We start from the raw sequence: 21,516 nt of genomic DNA, 5'->3' as shown, positions 1-21,516 counted from the left end.
AGAAAGAAAAAAGAAAAAAAATAATTAGAGACAAATAAATAATGTTCAAGGTATATTTGATTTAAATATATTTAGGAACTTCGTAATTTTACTTACATTCTTTTACAAAACATTATGGTAAATATGGTTTAGAAAGAAGTCTTTAGTCAGCGAAGGTAAACAAAATAATAAAATAGGTATCTACATATTTAAAAAGAGAATAAAAAGAAGTTGTGGATGACAAATGATAAAATATGATTAAAATCCATTTACTCTTATATACCAACGTAATAATAGTTTAATCGACAACAAATACTACACGGAAAAGCCATTAAATTATCACTAAGCTAGAGCTCATATATCGAGAGTTCTTGCTGTTTTGCCACACTCTCTTCAAGTAAAGATTAGGTACAATGACATGCAAACAAAATGCTGATTTTTTCGGAATGAATTGGGTGTTCTCGTTTAGCTTACTTAAATCGAATACGAATTTAGGACACGTTACTGTCCCTTTTCCGCTTGATAAGATTTTTAAGGTTCCCTTCATCACAAGGCGAATGGGGAGAAAATTCAATAAACGCCAAACCCGATAAACCTATCCACTCTCACTCTTCCTTAAAACGAACACACTTATAAAGTAGAATATTTCTGCATTTAGCTTGGTAGATTTTTACAAAATGTACATATTTTTTTTTCAATTTGAATTTCAAACAAGAAAGTGTTTAAATCATAAAATAACCCCACGACTAGTTTTATTTGTTTAAAACCTTAGTTTCATGTTGGGTAAATGAAATGATCTTCGCGTTCACACACAGTGCGTATTAAAATATTTAAAAAAAATTCTAACTTATAAAAAAACAATTTTTTATTGGTTATTCAATCCATCCCCACTCCCAATCAGGGTTTTTGTATATTATTGTATTGGTATATTATATTTTGAGTATTACACTAGGGCGATACTGAGATTGTCTTCCACTCAGAAAGTGCCACAAAAATGCAACATTTTTAAATTATCAAAATTTGAAAAAAACATTAAATTAATCAGTTCTTCTGAATGTAGTGGTCACTGAGCCAGTCTAGGGCCTCGGGCGTCACTCTGTGGACCTCATCACGCCGGGGAATGAATGCAGCGGGCATTCACTACCCGCAATTAATACATTAAAATTACCTTGGAGCACATGCATTTAAAGTCGCGACCTCCATATTGTTATTTGAGAGCGTGTTTAACTTAAATAATTACACAGGTAAAGAGCTGATAAGTGCCGGTGCTAATTATTTAAAGTGTTTTCTTGTAAAGGCAAACACGTCCCGTACACCAACAAAGAACCGAATCTTTTACCGAAAACCTCGGATCAAAATACTAAATGAGATCAGAAGAAATTAATCTTCTTTCAATATGTCGTTACTCAGAATTGAAATCAATTAATTCAGGCTTCATTATTGAACAAAGCAACCCCATTTCAAACGCTCTCGATTTCCTTAACATAACCTTCAATCAACTAATTTCTGTTCTTTATTCACGTGACCTAAAAAAGTATTTGTAAAACCTAGTCCCAAATACGGGCAGTTGAGATTCTCGAGTACTAGGTACATACAGAGAGTTTTTAAAACTTTATTTAAGAATAAAGCTTAATTTTAGCAATTTTCTTTACATAATTTCAAGCTTTAAAGTTTAACAGACACTCTCATTAGAATTGTTTTAGAATGATTAACTAATACGTTTGGTCATGGATTTTCGCTTAACTTCTTGTGATTTAAAGTTCTCTAATTTATCAAAGTCTCCTTTACTTCTTTTAAGTCTAATCGTTTTTCAATCAGACATTGGATAAAATGATTCACTGCTGAAAATAATTTAATTTAATAAAGTGTATCATTTAATGAAAGGCAGGGGATTTTGATTGATTTGATTGGTACAAAAGCTACCTTACATGACTTGATTATATCAGATATGATGAAATAAAGGTACATGAGCTCAAAAATGAAAGGGCACGCAAAATACTACAATGGTATTTCGTAAGAAATTTCTGATCTTTTTAATGTATTTATTTCGTCGTTGAAAGTGAAACCAAATTTCTTATTGTGTCTGTCTTTCTCACAAGCAATATAATGTGACGAGAAATTACTAACTACAGTCTATCGAATACGTCTTGATAAAAAAATAAATCAAAAGCACATTCAAGTCATGCTTTCACGTAAATTGGAATGTTTCAAATGGTATTGTTTTTTTTTTTAATTTTACACAAGATAATTATGTATAAGGTTAAGTAATCAAATTTAGAAATATCCATCACGATAATATGCTTGAACAAAGATAAGCTTACGGCGAAACCCTTCATTAATACTATGCGTAAACTGTATTGACAGATCTAATCTATATCTGTTATATTGGCCGAAAATAGATGCATGACAAATGATATTTTGTATTTGTTTTTAAATGACAAACATTCCAGTGTTATGAATAATTTGACATATTTAACAATGTCAATAATAACCCTTTTGTTAATTATTTACATCGTTAAAAAGAAAATTAGTTTTTCTGATAATTATTTTTTATTTATTTTTGAAATACATGTTTACAGAAAAAAATTCCAATAACAAAGATACATTATACAAATACACAATCATAATTGCCTTATTAGCGATTTAAATTTATTAATGCTCAGGTGGAAAATGTCAATGTCAGAGGCTTGTGAGTTTAAAAGGACTATCATTCTTCTATGAGGCATTGCTAATGGTAAGTTAGTCCTACATCTCGGAAGAATGAATGGTTTGTGTCTACGCGCTCTTGTGAAGTTATCAGGGACGTAAAATAAAATTTCATTCAAAATTTCTGGATTGATGATGTGACCGTACAAGAAGTTATAGGCCATCATCAGCAACACAGTTTTCCGCCTGTTGAGAAGACTATTGAAACCTAGCGTTCCGGAAAGGAAGGCTGATGGGTATAAATAGGGATAGTACCCGAAGTCTCTAAGATAAAGATAACGTAGAAACTTCTTTTGTACTTTCTCCACCATTGAAGTGTACGTTGCATCCCCGGGTCCCCATAAAACATAAACATTTTAAATATTATCATTAAGTACCTAATCATTTTTGTCATGCCGAGATAATATTTTCATATTTGCTTGTATTGTTTTCTGCCATTTTGATGTTTTCTCTTATCATCTCTTTTGTTTCTTATAGATATCTCTCTTTATTTAATTTCTTTGCATTAATCGTATAATTTTATCTTTATTTTATTTTTAATTGGATAGCGTATAAAAGTAACATAGAGCCTTTAGGTCATAAAAAAATGAATTAAAGTTTTTTAGAAATTTCGGTCATAAGATATAATGGAATCTTGCAAAATCCATTTTGCCACTAGGTATTCATTTTAATTCACTTAAAAAAATTCTAATGCTTTAAAATTGTGGAATATGATGATTGAATAAATTAAAAATAATTTATTTAACTAAATTCTATCAAAAAGCGCAGCGTGCGGTAAAAGTCGAATAAATATTATGTGATTTGAAATTTTCCCGGCCACAAGTATTAAAGTGATTTATTTGTGGGGTATTATGCCGTGTTGTATAGTGTCCATCATCAAGGCAGATGTGTGCCCCGATGATGGACACTGTACTGCTGTCCGAAACGTTGGGTAAAGAAAAAGGTAGCGCGACACGGCATAATACCCCAAAAATTAATCACTATAATTTAAAATGTGTTTTACAGCTCGGCTGTGGAACGATTCGCCATTTTCTGATATATTTACCCTTCTATGACATTTAATTTATTTTAATTGTTTATGCGATTACTGCTCCAAACCGTCCGGAACTAGTATGACTACAGCATTCCAATATGGGTATGTTGTGAGGCTAAAGGTAATGAAGAAGGCTAAGTGGATGGAAAAGGGGAAGGTTCATAAGCATGATTCCGAATAGTGGTCTTTCAAATAACATAAAAAAACATAAAACAATATTACACTTAACACCCAAATTGTTTTTAAGATGTGAGCTTTAATAACCCAATGGAATGAAAAAAAACATTATTACCTCTTCAAATCAATTCATTTCACAAACCCATTTCCAAAAGTGATTCGATTCCAGAATGAAGCAGCAATCAAATCTCAACCCTCCCAGAGCAGACATCACCAATATCACCATGTCTTTACAAGCGATAATGACAAACTTCCCACGAAATCAGTCTTGGTGACGTCACAAGGTAAGGTCGACTTGAGTACAGGCCTGGGCCCGCGACCGCGAAGTGACAATTAAATGATGGTATACTAATATATTTAATATTTTTCCAAGAAGCACGATCAACCTACTAATCAAGCCTGCAGGAGAGTGACTACACTATTAAGCCACCTTCTGAGGTAAACATTTTTAGGTTAAACTTCAGTCATAATATTGTGATAAATAAACTAAGGCTGCGTATAAACCGATATAATAAATAACTGTAAATTTTGTGAAAGGTTATTAAATTCACTGTATTTCACAATCAGCGATGAATAGAGATTTTTCAGAAGGAATTTATTAAGAACCACTTAACCCTTTCAATTCTATCTAAATACAGTAAAATTTTGTGAAAGAAATGGGCCGGAATTTTTTGTATCGCTTGTAAAGGATATTTCTCATGGCGTATATTTTTCTTGCTAGGGCAATAACGGCCTCCGTATTAAAGGGTAAAGCTCTCGAATAGCTATCCGAAAGCCGCGGGTTCAAATCCAGGCGTGCGCAAGTAAATTTTATTTGATAACTGTGAGTTATTTGACAACATAAGCATTTAAATAATATATAGAATACTTGCGGAACAAACCAGAGTGAAAGATGCTCTAAGTATGGTTCTAATGTAAGACCACAAATTAGAATTGAAACGTTGCTTGAAATGGCTTAAACCATGTTTGGTGACCATATCTGAATAGCCAAATACTTCTGCACCTTTTTTCTCCCTCTCCTTCTCACTACTTTCAGCATCATAACATACTCCTATTAGGGATGGCATAGTCTCACTGGCTCCAGATGGTTGGGAGCAGTTAGGACTCTTGTGCGATATTCATACAGAAATAAAAATAAACTAATAAATATTGATAATATAATGGCAAATCCCATTTCGGCTGTTTTGATAAGACTATTTTTAATTATTATTTTTATGGTTTTTTAATGTTATTTTTTTTTTTGATTTTTTTTTATACCTCAAAAAGGGCTTTTACATAAAAGTGATACATGATGCAGTGTACATCTGTATTACTTAGGAAATAATAACAGTATGTAGATGTAATCCATTTTAGCAGGGTTGAAATAGATCTATATATAAAAATATAACACAACTGAGAATATAATGAAAAATCATTATTATCTAAAAACTAAAAATGACATAAAAAACTATAAATGAAACAATATAAGTACAACGTAACAGTCACATTAAACTACAATAATATTACACATAAGACAAATCACGAAAACTACATTACCAACGCTACATTAACTTGTAGGATTCAACAATGTGCTCGTATAGATTACGCTTACGTAGTTCTCAAAATGGTTTAAATATATCAATAGTACCCTCAAACTATGAATATGAAAATGAAAATATTATTATTTTTTTAAATTTAACAATTGACAGTGTGACAGTTTTTTTTAAATAATAAAGAATAACCCATTGAGACCTTAAATAATAAAAATGAAAGAAAATTAAATAGTTGGTAAAAGGTGTACACCAAAAAATCTACAAAAATGGCAAGCGATGGAAAAAACTTTTTGGCAATACTCACGTCGTTTTTTTTTTTAGGCCTAGAAAAGTACAGAATGTGATGAGGCAAAATTGATTATCATGCTATTTGAAATACTAGTTCGCAAGGCATTTGAAATTTTACTAGGCCGACTAGAGTACAGGCCTGGACCCGCGACCGCAAAATTACGAAGTCAGGGCTGTGGCTAAATAAACATGACTATTTATAAGAATCAAATCACTGTGTGTATTGAATATGCTTGAGTTAAAAAAATAAACAAATCAGCAGTAACAATGAGTACCAACATCAATCGCCGCCGTCTTCAAACTGTTATTGCTCGATGGCACTGACTTGTGCCACTTGACACGTGACACTTCGTCGTGTGCCCAGGCCTGTAGCTTCGTCGGCCTTGGCAACAATGCTGGCGGCTTGACAGCCTGCGGTGGAAATTATTAGAAATTGGGTCACATGGGGTTGGTTTCCTTTTGCCACCTACAATCTAAACAAGATGTCTGCTGTGCGAAATGGAAAATTAGCACTCAATTTGATGAATTGGCGGTAATAATTGGTTGGTAGTTAAATTTGGTCTAAAACGGAAATTAATATATATTTAGAAAATTATTAATGTGTCATGTTTGACTGAGCCCAGCGAAGTCCCGACTTCACTCGACCATTTGTCATTTCATCTGTGGGTGTTTGTTACGTTCCGGTTACGGTTCAAGATGGTACCCTTTATCCGGCCAGATATCACATTATAGTGATTCCTATTACGAGCTGTCAAATCGGAATAATGAATAATTATATGGTAGGTACCTACCTACCTAAAGGCCTAAATATAGTTTGAAAAAGGGAAGATTACATTAGTTTGGATAAATTGTATATTTCCTTATTTAAATTTAAAAAATATACTGAAATAAAACAATAACTTTGTTTGTAACCTCGATTTATTAATTACATTTTTTTTAATAAATATTTAATGGGTATTAAAAAATTAAAATCAATAATTTTTGGTACGTGAAGTCTATTCAAGACAATAAAGGTTTTTTGGTAAATTAACTTGAATATAAGATAGTTTTTAAAAAAAATAATATCTCAATAAAAAATATAATATTAAAATTCATGCCTTCCATTTGAATATCTCGAAGCAAAATTACACTACCTATGTATTCATCCCGACCACTCTAGAAGTTCACTGACCACAAACATATTTGGTGGTCTGCACAGCACTGCATTCACACACCGCCGACTTTTTAAGGCTCCACCCATGCATTATGTGGGAACAAAGGCTGTGGGAGCACCTAATCATATTTTTAAAGGCCCAATGTTTACGAGGCGGTGAGAACCCAAGCAGCCTCTCAGTGGTGTCTTGTACGAGATGGGCATTTCTCACTATGAAGTTTGCAATTATATGCAGATCGTTCAAATAGTCTCAAAATCCACAATTGAAAGCATTTTTTTTTCAGGAAGCCGCTTCATATTATTAGTCAAAAACAATTATAATAATAATAAATGTCATATGATAAGCGCCTCAATTTTGGATAAATAATACCTCTGCCACTAGTCATCCCAAGTAGTTTGCTACGTTTGGTGACTTAAAAGGGGTGCCAGGGTTCATGCGGTCAGGTTTTTCTAGGTCTTACCTACTGCGCGGCTGGTCAAATCCACACAATCCACTCCATAAAAAGATCGACCACACAGCTTTCCCAAAGTTTACATAGATAGTCCATGAGGAATTTTTTTCTTAGGGTCTCCTTAGTTAATGAGAAAAAAAATTCGCTTTATTCAACTTCATCTATGACACTCGTCTCTTGTTTGAACCCTAAAGGAATTAATTTACATTTTCTACAACTAATTTTGTCATCGTCTTGAGCTCCTTATAATCTAATCGCACTACTTTTTCCCTTTGATCTATATTAATATACATGCAAAGTTTTAGGGTTTCGTAGTAAATAACATTACGAGAAATGCTTTATCTGTAGGAATTGAAGCACTACTTAAATTTTTCAGGCTAATTTGTTCGCTTTTCGCTCATATTGTCCCACCGAAATCGTTGTATCTTCCTTACTGTTGTGGTTAAAAATAATATTTAATCTAAACAGTGTTACAAAGAAAAAAGACCACACTTTATATTTATCTCCAAAAATTAATACAAATTGTGTAAAAGCCCATTAGGGCGTGTAATAAATAAATAAATAAATAAAATATCCATAAATTATATCCATAAAAAAAAATTAATTTGTGCACCTTTATAAAACCAAAGCTACATAAATATATATATTCATATAATATTTAAGAATAATTTAGAGTAATAATTCATAAGGAAAATATATAGTTACATTTCATTTTCGTAATTGTATATCAACATTTGTAATTAATAATCTACCACTTTAAAAAGTTATGCTAGTGGATATGGAAATGAATGATATTTATTTAATTATTAGGAAGATTTTTATTGCTTCCATTCTTTTAGTTTTGTTAATTTTGTATGATAGTTTTATTATTTTTTTTAAATTTTCTGTTTTTTACTACAAGTTTTCAGTATATTTTTTAGTCACTGCTTTTAAGGGATCTTAAATTTTCTGGTAATTTATTAAAGAATTATGTACCTTTTAATGTACAGTTCTATTCATACTTGTGTAACATATGTACCGTTTATTTATATAACTACCTAATTGATTACTATGAAGTTATTTTCTTTATCATAATATTATTATCTTTGATGATGACCGAAAAGATTCTACAATGTAAATGTCTTTTTGTATTTCCTCTATCCATCACCTGACGAAATTAATATCATGGTTCCATTTCTTATTTCAAAATCAAACTCTGTGGGTACTTTATGTAAAAGACTGAATTTAAATAAATAAAATAATCTCATTTTCATATAGTGTGAAAAAAACATTGGCACATTTGAGGCATTATTTGTAATATGTAATATGTAAACGTACGGATATTATTATTATCGTAATTCTCCGGAAAAATGAATACGTTATCAAATATATCAGCGATGTGAGAGATTTTGATATCAACGGAGAAAATTAACATGTTTGTTTATCATTGATTTTTAAATTTATCAAGCTATTCTTATGCTTGGTGTAACTATAAGTGACCAGCTCAGGTACGGGGGCTCCATCGAAGCCAGAGTAAAGTTGGCCTCTCAGAAGCTGGGCGTACTGTACAGGGCCCGCAGATACTTTAATAGTACACAACTGCTGACCCTGTACAAATCGCAAGTGCGCCCTACGGTCGAATTTGGCAGCCATCTCTGGTCCGGAGCCCCTAAATACCTAAAAAAAACCCTTGACTCTGTGCAAAAACGGGCGGTCCGTTTGATAGATTCCCCAATCTTAACAAACGGACTGCAATCTTTAAAGCACAGGCGTCAGGTAGGTATGCTGTCCTTGTTCTATCGGTATAACAATGGAAGATGCTCTGAGGAACTAGCGTCATTGATCCCTTCGGCACCGGTGCGTAGTCGGGATACACGCCAAACGCGCGCCCAACATTTTTACATGGTTGAAATTTGTCACATGAGAACGGGTCGCTTCTACGATTCGTTTAATTTCATTTAATTTAATTTTTTAATTTTCGTTTAATTTCAATTCGTTCAACAGCTCGGCTGTGGAACGAACTGCCGGCCTCTGTGTTTCCTCCCTCCTACAACATGGGACTCTTCAAGACCCATGTTCACTCCTTCCTCTCCACAAAAAGACCCTCCACACAGCATCCCCAAAGATGACATAGGCCCTGAGGGAAATTATTTTCTTGAAGGCCTCCTGTGTGGAGTTAAAATAAAAAAAACATACGTCTTTGAATACAATTTGTAAATTATTAATTTGTTTTGTTATCATTTGACTCATAATTGATATCATTCGTGGAAAACCAAATGTACACACTATAGACTTTAAATAATCTACGTGATGAAAGGTTTTGCTTTTGATTTTTAAATCATTGATAAAGTTTTAAAATTTAAAGTATATGAATACATTGTCCCTTCACTAAGGCTTCATCATTGAAAGAGTATGATTTTCTCTTCTTGGGCAAGAGGTATTTTATAACAATTACTTATAGTTTACTTACTAACAATTACAATTATTATATGTTCATTTGGTTTTACTTACCGTTTTATCAATTGATATTTGTTGAGATGTATCCAAAGAAAACCGTTCGTTGGTATTTGAATGCGCAGAATGGGTATTCAATAGGGTGAATGATCCGTGTGGTTTTCAAGATCCTTTTATCTGAAAAATAGAGAGAAAATAAAATAAATTCGAGATACTAATTATATGACTGATTAATTGTTGCGCGAAAATCATTTTTAATTATATTATTTTCAGTACGATCTTTAAACTGCGTTCAATAGGAGATTTGTATTATTATTACTGCTCCCAACCGTCTGGAGCCAGTGAATGTGTGCACGGAGAAAAAAGAGTAATTTAAATTATTAGTAATCTTATAAAAAACGGGTCTGCAAGCCGCTTCCTGATAAATTTTCAGTAAATTAATAATAACATTGGAACAAGTGTTCATCCACCTGCGTTTGCCATATTAATAATATATCATAAGGAAATGCAATCATGTTAGGATTTTTTGAACGCGTGTTCTGACATCGTGATAAAAAATTGGTTTTTTAATTAAAGTTTTAAAGGATAAATTCGTCAATGGCCTGAAATCAATAAATACAATGTACTCTTTAGGATTACTAGTCTTGGATAACTTCGGTAGTACTTTGTATGACGACTCCGCATTACCATTTTTTTATCATTTTATTGGTGGGCATATTCTCCAAAGTTTGTAAACGTTTTAATAATTTTTATTTCTTATTCTATTCTTCCGTTACGATACTTATACATTTTAATTAAGTTTTCTCCAATACCTGATAACTAAAAGCCAAGATTTTGTAATATTTCATTAATTCTGGAACCATAATATACAGGGTATCTGGGGGTAAAGTGCACTAACTTTGCGAAGTGATTCAACATGATGGTAGAAGTCTAGTTTCTGCTGCCGTGCAGCTCGCACGGACAGAAATTTCGATAAACTCAGTAACCACAAACCACAGTGATACCCAGTTTAACATATTGTTGTTGCAAAAATAAAGCAGGCTGGCTGCGTTTAGTCACCAGACAGCCCGCAAAAAAAAATAACTCATTATGGACCGAAGTGTCCAATCATTAATTGACTCAATTAAAATTGAAATAGGAAAATGCTCATCTGTCAAAGAGGCAAAACAAAGGAGTAACATAGAACAAGATATACACCAGCTAGAGGAAATATGGTGCAAGGAAAAACTTCAACTACAAGAAAAAATAATTGAGCTACAAAATAAACTTATATTAAATGAAGAAAAATATTCAGAAAAAATTGAAAATTATTTAAAAGAAAAAAAAGGAATCAACTAATACTACGTACACCAAGTCAACCCTCTCAATACCTATACCAGAGGCCAAATACTCATTAATAATTGCAAGTGAAAATACTAATACAACATCTGATGATATTCGAGACATGATAGTTAAAAAAATTAAAACATCGCATTTGGGGATTGCAGTAAATGGAGTACAAAAAGCATCAAATAAGAAACTAATCATCTCTTGCCCCAAAAAGGATCACGCAAAAAAACTAACAGAAGAAATAAATATAGTCTTCAAAAATAATATGATCGCGAAAGAATTAGAAAAAAAAAATCCTAAACTATTCATCAGAAACCTACCTATCGACCTATCAGAAGAAGAAATAATAGAATCATTAAAAACCCAAAATGATGGAATTAAAATCATCATGGATGAAAATCCGAAAAACTCAGTAAAATTAGTAAAAATGCTTAAACCAAAAGGACAAAACAATCTTACAAACTATATAGTCGAAACAAGTGGAAAACTTAGGAAATATCTCATATCTAAAGAGAAAATTAATATTGGATACCACAGAGTGCGGGTGGAGGATGCTAATCCAATAATGCAATGCTTCCATTGCCTGAGATTTGGACATTCAGCTGTCAACTGCTTTAATAAGGACAAGAATGCTTCGTGCCTGCACTGCGCCATGGACCATCCTTGGAAAGACTGTCCCAATAAAAACAAAGAAGAGAAATGCAAAAATTGTGATTTCCAAAACAACACTTTCAAGTCAACAAACGATACAAATCATAAAGCAAATAGCAAAAATTGTATGTATTTAAAAAAAATGATGACTATTGCCCAAGGGCGTATAAATTATGAATAGGTATGTACCTACTTTAACATTCTTAATAACTAACTTTAAAATTCTTAACAAGATTAAAAACTCAATAACAAATCTTATATTTTTGTTTCAAATACGCTTATTTTCTGACTTTTCACACTTTTCTAACTTTTCGCACAATTTAGCTATTAATATTAAAACTTTAAAACAATTGAGAAACATTTCAATGTTATTAATCTACCATCGAAGAGATAACGATTTATCAGTAATATCCAAAAAATATTTAATTAACTATTTCTGTAAAATTTTAAGACAAAAACAAAGCATTAAAATATTAGCCTACTCTCAAAGTGTTAATGTTTGTAAAATATTATTTATACAAAACAAAATTAATATACTACATAGTATGTATCATCTTCATAATATCATCACTAGTAATACAATACTAAGTTGTTCAATATTGTCACCAAAACTATTTCAAGTCAACCTTGATATTATCCGTGAACATATGCTGCTAATTTATAGTTTGTCATCAAAATCAAATTCATTTTTGACAATTAGTTATAGCAATATTATTTCCTTATTTCTTTTAAAATGAATAATTTCTTCACTGAGGAATTAGATAAAACGCTTAATATTTCGGAATATATTTGTCATACTTTAAAAGATTGTAATAAAATCGTGGATAAAATAACAAATTCATTCTCTGTACTCCATTTAAATATCAGATCAATGAAACAAAATTTCAATGAATTTTTACTCTCAATTAATTTACTAAATCATAAACCGGACGTTATTGTTTTAACGGAAGCATTCACCAACCTATACAATAAATTTTGCATACCAGAATATACCTACTTCGCAACATCTTGTGCTATTAACAGAAATAGTGGTATTGTTGTATTTGTTAAATCTTGCTATTCAAACATCGCAGTGGAAGAAGTACCTATGCAGCGAGTTAATTGCTTAGATATTAATCTAAATGTAAATAAAATGTGTTTTAATATTATTGCAATTTACCGAACACACGGATCAAACGAGTACACATTTATGGATGAATTGAGAAGCATTATCTTATCAAAAAAAAATAAACAGAACATAACAATAATCGGCGATTTCAACATAGATGTTTCAAACGAAAATAGTAACAGAATAAAAACTGAATTTATCAATTATATGACGGAAAGGAATTTCATATTGTGTATAAATAAATATACTAGAGAAATTACGGGTCAACGTCCATCTTGCATCGATCACATATGGAGTAACACTAAAGATACCGACAAATTACACACGATAATATTAAAAAATAATATTACTGATCATCACACTTGCATCTATATACAAAAACTTAATATTAATAATCATATTGATTCAAAATGCAATACTTTTACAAAAAATTCACTAAACCATCATAAATTAAGCCTAAAAATAAAAACAGAAACATGGCGTTCCGTATTAGAATCAACATGTGCTGAAACATGCGCAAATATTTTTGATAATATACTATGCAATTATATTACAGCATCAACAGATATTAAAACCATAAAAATTAAATCAAAATTCAAAAAAATAAAACCATGGATTTCACATGGCTTAATCGTGTCTATTAGAAAAAAAGAAGAGTTATATCGCTTGACAAAGAAATTTCCCTTAGATAAAAAAATATACACAGATTATAAAAAATTTAGGAACAAATTAACCTGTTTACTAAAAACAACTAAAGAAAACTTTTACAAAAATGAAATTGATGTGGCTAAACAAAATGTAAAACATATATGGAAAACAATAAATGAAATAAATAGTAGAAAAAACAAAAAAACACAAATTAAAAAAATTAATATCGGAAAAAATTCTATTAATGCCCTAATGGAACCGACAAAATGTGCTAATGCCTTCAATAAATATTTCGCTAACGTCGGACAAAATTTAGCTACACGGATTGATGAAAATTATAAAATAGATAATTTCGAAAAGGACTGTCACAAACAAAATAATCTGTCAGTTTTCAAACCGGTAACAACAGATGACATAAAAAATATTATTAGTGAATTAAAAGGTGCATCTGCACCAGGGTTTGATGGAGTCACAGTAGAAATGTTGAAAAATTATAATGAATTATTAATTCCAATTACACACATTATAAATATTAGTTTAAATAGTGGAATATTCCCCTCCGTTTATAAAAAATCTATTGTAACACCCGTTTTTAAATCTGGCAGCCCCGAAGAAATATCAAATTATCGACCCATATCTGTTGTCTCAAACATTGCAAAAATTTTCGAAAAGATCGTAAAAAAGCAACTTTTATACTATATTGAAGATAATAAAATAATTAGTCCTAGCCAATTTGGATTTAGAGAGAAACTAGGCACTCATGATGCCATTGCAGAACTAACTTCAACTATATACCGTGCATTAGATAAAAAAAATAAATGCCTTGGCATTTTCATTGATTTACGTAAGGCTTTTGATAGTATCTCCCATACAAAACTAATTAATAAATTAAATGATATCGGTATTATTGGTAAGGTAAGGTATTGGCTGCAAAGCTATCTAACTCAAAGAAACCAAAAAGTAAAATTTAATAACTCACTTAGCGTAGATGAAACTTTAGAATTTGGAATTCCCCAAGGGACTGTTATTGGACCAATTTTATTTATAATTTACGTTAACCATATGTTTAAATTATCACTTAATGGTAAACTTATATCCTTTGCTGACGACACTGCAATAATTATCGAAAAAAAGACATGGAACGAAATTACCAATGCAGCGAATCAGGATATGAAGGTTATAAAAAATTGGTTCGATGGCAATTTATTATCACTTAACACAGAAAAAACATATTGTATTCCTTTCACTCTACAAGAAGATGTGCCAAATAACCTAATTAACATAACAATTCATTCTAAAAATTGTGTAAATGACGGTACATGTAATACGGACTGCGCGAAACTAAATCATAAATCCAATATAAAATATCTTGGTATCTTAATAGATAAAAATGTTAAATGGAAAGACCATATTAATCTCACTGTTGAAAGAATAAGAAAACTTATCTATATTTTCTATAATATACGAAATATTTTAAATAAGAAAACTATCAAAATTGTCTATTATGCATTAATTCAGTCCTTATTACAGTACGGGATTATTGGGTGGGGAGGGGCTTTTAAGGCTTCTTTACAGCCCATAATTACAATTCAAAGAATAATTATAAAAATCATCCTTAGAAAACCATATGACTCCCCTACTTTAGAGATATTTCAGGAATTTAATGTGCCATCTATAACAGAATTGTATAAGAGAATCGCCTTATATCAAATTTATAAAGAATATTTTATTTATAAAATTCACCCCTCAGATAGCATAAGCAATAGATTAAAAACTAATGGCTTAATAGCCATTCCTATGCTTAGAACGACCACGGCTCAGCACCACTATTCGTATTTAGGTGTGAGATGGTACAATATATTATTGTCCAAAAATAAAATTAGTGTAACCGAAACTGTGAATTATGAACAATTCAAAAAGTTAATTAAGTCCCTCAAATTGGATAATGATATATTGTACCCCTAATTTTCTTACACTTACTCAATCTGTAAAAAATATATATTAATTTGATTGTCTTTAAAAAAAAACTATTTTTCTAAATTTTTCTTGATATATTGTACCCTTAATTTCCTCACGCTTACTTAATCTGTAAAAAGATGTATTATTTTAATTATCTTTAAAAAAACAATTTTCCAATTTGTGTACCTATGTTAATATTATGTTTGTATTTATTTCAAAAGTTTTTGATTATTGTTTAAAAAATCATTAGTACTAAATGTAAAGACTCCTCCCATAAACACGAGCTCCTGGAGCTCACTTATGGAGAAAGAGAATAATAACGAACAAATTATTTATAAGTCTGCATATTGTTATCATTTATAATGTTAAATAATAAATAAAAAAAAAAAAAAAAGTACAGAAAATTCATTTTTTTTTAAATTTAAATGTTTATTTTTCCACTCAAAAATATTTTCTCATAGAAGAATATTTCATAGAATATAGAATATTTTCCCGTACAAATAATTCAACTTTTCACCTAAAAACATTTGAATTTTTAAAGAAAGTTCAAGAATCGTTTATGAAGCAAACTGCTCCCTAAAAAGCCCAATTTCAAGGCTAATTAATATTTACAACCAATTATTATAAATTTTCTTGATCCAATTTTGTTCGAGTTAAAGGGGAACACTTAAATCCGGTCACAGTAGTTATGTTTTGATATATTTTTAGTATGCTAGGCAATCCGATCGGCTGATGGGACTTACAGTACTTTCCAACCTTCCTCATCATCGTCTCCATCCCTTTCCCATGTCCTTCAGCTACAAATCATCCCCTAAATTGGAGATGCTATGGTCCTACTGTTCCGGGCAGTTAAGAAACTTGAGCGGTAAAATTATACAAGCATCAGTTGATACAATGATTTTTGTATCCCAAATTAACATGAACACACCATTAATAAAATCAACAAGGAAGATGAGAGACATTTTCAATATTCAATATTGGGATCCTATTTCCTTTAGTTCCTTTAGCTTGTAAAGTTCGTAAAGCAGCTCCCCGGCAAGTCGAAGGTCCTAGGTTGAAGTCTTTTTCTGTTTCAAATTAATGTGAATCGCTAATGTTGACTCCAATAATAAAATATTACAATGTGAGATATTCATTAAACTATAAAAAATAATATAAAATTTAAAAAAAAAAAACTTTTTTGCTCTCCTCCTCCGGTTTTCGAACCTTTTAACATTTGGTATTCTACAAATATCACTTTATATTTAGAACTAGATTATTATTTAAATAAGAAAAAAGAATTTTGCCAAATATTGTATTAAACTTTACATTTTTAAATATTTCATTCTGCGATCTTACTCCGTTTGTCCCAAAATTTAACTGTGTAATTTATCTGTCACTAAAACCTGACACTGAAAAAGCTATAAGCTTACAAAAGCACGAAACAAAACAGGAATTTATGGGCATACCTGGAAGTATATAAGAAACAATAAATTTAAAAGAGACAAAGGATATGAAGCTCAGTATTATTGTAGTTATCAAAACCTTTCTGAATTTTGATAAAGCGGAGAATTTCGCAACGTTTTAATATTAACAAAACATTATACAACTTTTGTTTCAAATTCAACACAAAGTTATATTTTTTATTTGTGGAATCAAATTTTGTTCTTCAAAGCAAGAAGTTTTTTTGAAAATATGAGTTTTAATCACGAAAATTCTATTGTTTAACTGCGAAAATTTATCTTCGAGTGAAGACTAAGTTTTTTTCCATATTGAAATGCTTGGAATAATTTTAGTTTTCTTCAATAACAGGTTCTTTTAACTTAAGCGTCTATTATACCTCTTCCTTCTTCGAATCTCCGCTCTCCCATAATCAAAATTACGCATAGAACGGATCGAAAAGCGGAGAAATTTCTCGCAGTATTGCTTAAGTGAAGACCACATTGATTCAGAACTGAAACGTTAAGTCTGGTCAAGTTTGTTCATGGATTAGCTCTGTTATCTATGGATTCATGGATAACAAAGGTCTAATATCCTTTATAATGCCTCTTTATCCGTCTTACTCCAGATTCCATCACAGTGTTTGAGCACTGTGTTAATTGTGAGATCCACGCCAACGATTGCCATAACTGTTTGGGAATAGGAAGACCATACAGATAGGGAAAAGTTGTTGGAGCAACGCCTGTAAACTGGAGGACATTTTAAAAAAACTTACACTACTGTTAACAGAAATTAAGAATTCTAACTTATGTATTTATATTCATTTGTAACTTAAATGTATTTTAATTTCTTATATTACATTTTATCTTGCTTAATGTTATTCTTACATTTTTTTAATGTATTTAACTGGCATAGGTTTTATGACTTCCGGTAGCGCATTGTAATATTTCATACATTTGAAGAATAAACTGTTGGTTAATTTTCGGCTTTGTGTTTTTTTGGTAGATTGTTTTCATTGCACGTCCTTGTATTATGTCTGTGAATGCCTTTGTACATAATTTCGTTTGAAAAGTATTTTGTAAGCAACAGGTTGTTAATTATTTTATAAACAATTTTCGTTGCGTTAAATGATAGCATATATTTCACGCTAAGCCAATTTAGATCTTTTAACATTTTCGTTACTTTGGAAAATCAGTGTAGTATAAGTATTATTCTCATCGCTCTATTTTGAAAAATGGAGAACAGAAAACCTATCCTAATTGGGGTGATGAGTTGAACAGTTAAAAAAACAATATTAGGACAGAAATATTAAATGCGGACCATTCTATTTTTAAAAAACTGTGTCCTAGAGCAATCGCCACGTTAATGGAGGGTTCCGAAATACATGACGGTTATTTTTTTAGGGTTTTCTATAAATCTTCCCTTTCCATACAAGTTGTCTTTGGATATACCTAGATAGCTGTATTTAACAAGAAATGCAATTTTACGTGCAGGAATTGTGATAGAAAAATACTATGCCTGCCTGTTTGTCCATCCCTGTCAGCTTAATACCGGATACGATAAAGGCTTCCTAGAAAGATTTGTGGAGACAATATTTCCAAGAATGTTCTATGACTTTATTCGACAGAATATACCATCACCGTATAACGACATTATGAAACGTCAGATTTCTAGTTACTGTTAAAATAAAAGATCCTGATAGGTGTTATTGACGCAGGTTTATGACGCCATGAAAGCTCCATTAATCTAGTTTTTTATCTCCTCGGAATTTCCGAAAATGGAGTCAGCTTTATTTCTTTGTGGGAAAATGAATCGGCTGGACACGAGATAGTTTAGGGTACTTGAGAAATGACAAAGAGTTATCACAGTGTACGTTCCTTAAATAAATAGCCTGACCATTAAGAGAGGATGGAAACGATGGTAGTGGAATTCAGGGGATTTGTGAATATTCAGAAGGTTGACATAGAAAATATGACACAGTTTTCTGCACAAAAAGTTTGTCTCAGAAGGAAACCTTCTCTCATTTGCCAAGCTATTACTAAACTAATTTTTACTTTACCTTAAGCATCATGTTATCAAAAAAAGAAAAATCAATTGAAAAAAAAAATTACAATCGCGACATGCACGGACACGGGACGAGAACTTTATTAGATTGCCGACATGGGGAAATCAAGCACCCGAAAATATTTTATGTACCAGGTCGTAATATAATAAAATAAAATATTATATAAAAAATTCCGAAAGAAATTACTGTAATTGAAAATATACTTAAAATAAATTGAAATAAAAAATTAAAAAGGCTGCCGCGATCATAAACTTTAAATTTTTAATTGATTATTATTCGAAAAATTTAAAAAAAATACTTCACTAATAACGCCACAAAAGCATATTTTTACCAAAAAACCAAACTGTAACAAACACAAGCTAAGATTTATTAATACATCAGTTAGACAAGCATACCAAAAACATTTAAAAAAACTCCGAGGGTAAATACAAGCTTTGGACAAAGATATCATAAATACAAGGCAATAAAACAACAATCTTTCACACGTTCCAAAAAATCAGGGAAACAATTAATACTTCACACACAAAATTAAAAGATGGATTGTAGAACGAAAAAAAGAGTTTTTCGAAAAAATTATAAAAGTATAAACGTAATACACAATACAAACTTCAATAATATTTCCCCAATCGCCGCAGAAAAATTACCTAATGGTGTTATATTATATACAAATGGCGCTTTACAAGTTCGTCAAAAGAATCCAGTTTTAAATTTAGTAAAAAAAAAATTATGCAAACAATGTTACTTTTATAAAAGAGTTCAGTTCATAGCTCCGTCCAGTTCCTTACACGTAACTTGTGAATACAAGCAAATGAAATCACGTAAACAACAACAAAACATAATTACATCGAAAAATATAACTCACTATGCTCAAAGATAAAGGAAAAAAATCATAATATTATTTAAAATTTGGCAAAAAGTACATTTTTCAGGTGTAAGTGGTTATTCTGAATGTTTAATGTGGTGGGATCGCTTTTACGTCTCTGTCCATAAGTGGCTCAAGTGAAGGTTTAAAATGGTGGGATCGCTTTTATGACTTTGTACATAAGTGGCTCAAGTGAAGGTTTAAAGTGATGGTTTTAACTGTTTGATTGCCAATCGTCGACTTTCGTCGATTCGTGTTTTAACGAAGATTGCCGATCGTCGATTTCCGTCGATTGCGTCAGTCGTGTTCTGATTCGCGCGTACGTCGGGTGTGGTAAATATTATTCTAATATTATCTTAATAGTTGTAAGATCGTAGTTAACCGTTTAAATTTCAGATTCATTAATTTTTTTATTTTATTTTAGTTAATTGAAAAAATATAACGTCGAGGGCGTCCTCTGAAATGTCTGACAGCGGGAGCAACGATTTCCACTCCTCTAATTCAAGTTCGAGTAAGAGTAGCTCTGATGAGAGTGATGTCAGTGATGTCATACCTGTGTTTCCCAACCGCAGGATGCGAATTTCCAGTAATTCTTCGGATCGTGACCAAGAAATGGAGAGTAACACCGGAAATTACTCATTTTCAAATGTACCTCCCGGAACCAATTTTTCTACCGAAAATTCGCATTTTTTCAAAACGCCTGGACTTCGGAATCCTCCTCCGCGTGATTCTTAACCAATGTCATATTTTGATTTATCGAAATCCTTGTAAATTCAAAGAATTTATGGGGTTTTAAAAAAATATATAGTTTCATAAAAAATAATGTTTTTTTGGTGGCATTTTACAAACAAATGTATGAATTTTTTGGCACTCAAACGGATAAAGTGGTGGGATCACTTTTATGTTTTTATACATAAGTGGCTCAAGTGAAGGTTACGATATTTTATGAGCGCATTAATTGGGCATGGCATGTTAGTATTATATGTTGGGCTAACACACTACTCTATAATCTTCCTCAGAAGAGTTTGTCAGATCAATTAGGGGACTGCCGCGAAATATAATTTATTTATATGGGAGCTGTCCAAAGATATTAGAAGAACAATATCTTTGGAGCTGTCACTTTGACAAAAGACAGATGCGTAATTACGGCGCTCCGTAAATTGTTCAGCCTATTTGTGAATATTTTTCAAATATATCCTGGCTATCAGATCACAGCGTATATCGTTACTTAACAACACACTTAAAGCACATCATCATTTTAGCTGTTCAAGTCGTCGGTTTAGGGTTGTATGGCCAGCAATATGGAGTTATATAAAACGCTTTGAACTGAACACGTAATCTTTTACCCCCTTTAAATTGGTGACTTTTACGTCTTTATATATAAGTGGCTGAAGTGAAGGTGTAAAGTGGTGAGATCGCTTTTATGTCTTTATAAATAAGTGACTGAAGTGAAGTAGTGTTGGCATCGCTTTTATGTATTTATACATAAGTAGCTGAGGTGAAGGTTTATAGTTGTGGGATCGCTTTTGTCTTTGATTTTTCATGGTGGACGGTTAGGTACTATGTAAATTTATCAAGGAAGATATTAAGTTTACTAATCACCATGGAGTTTTCAAGTTTTTTTTGGTGGAAAATCGTTGAAAGGTAATATCAACGGAAATTCTGATAACAATAAAATTAAATTGGTAAACCTTAATACATTCTTTACACTAGTAGTTCTAC

The 21,516-nt window shown here is 31.3% G+C and overlaps 1 protein-coding gene across 1 annotated transcript in view; it reads right to left on the bottom strand.

The window, feature by feature from the left end:
• Nucleotides 1-21,516, bottom strand: part of LOC149411578 (serine/threonine-protein kinase 32A) — a 465,118-nt gene that overhangs the window by 373,747 nt on the left and 69,855 nt on the right. The window contains exon 2 of the mRNA XM_089646859.1: nucleotides 9,811-9,930. The gene's annotated coding sequence lies outside the window, so the exon portion shown is untranslated. The remainder of the gene's footprint in view (nucleotides 1-9,810; nucleotides 9,931-21,516) is intronic.

The sequence above is a fragment of the Hesperophylax consimilis genome, chromosome 25 (genome assembly GCF_061612785.1).
Source record: "Hesperophylax consimilis isolate HC1 chromosome 25, BYU_Hcon_1.0, whole genome shotgun sequence".
NCBI lineage: Eukaryota > Metazoa > Arthropoda > Insecta > Trichoptera > Limnephilidae > Hesperophylax > Hesperophylax consimilis.
The sequence above is the reverse complement of the archived record's forward strand: the minus strand, read 5'-3'. Positions and strand labels throughout refer to the sequence as shown.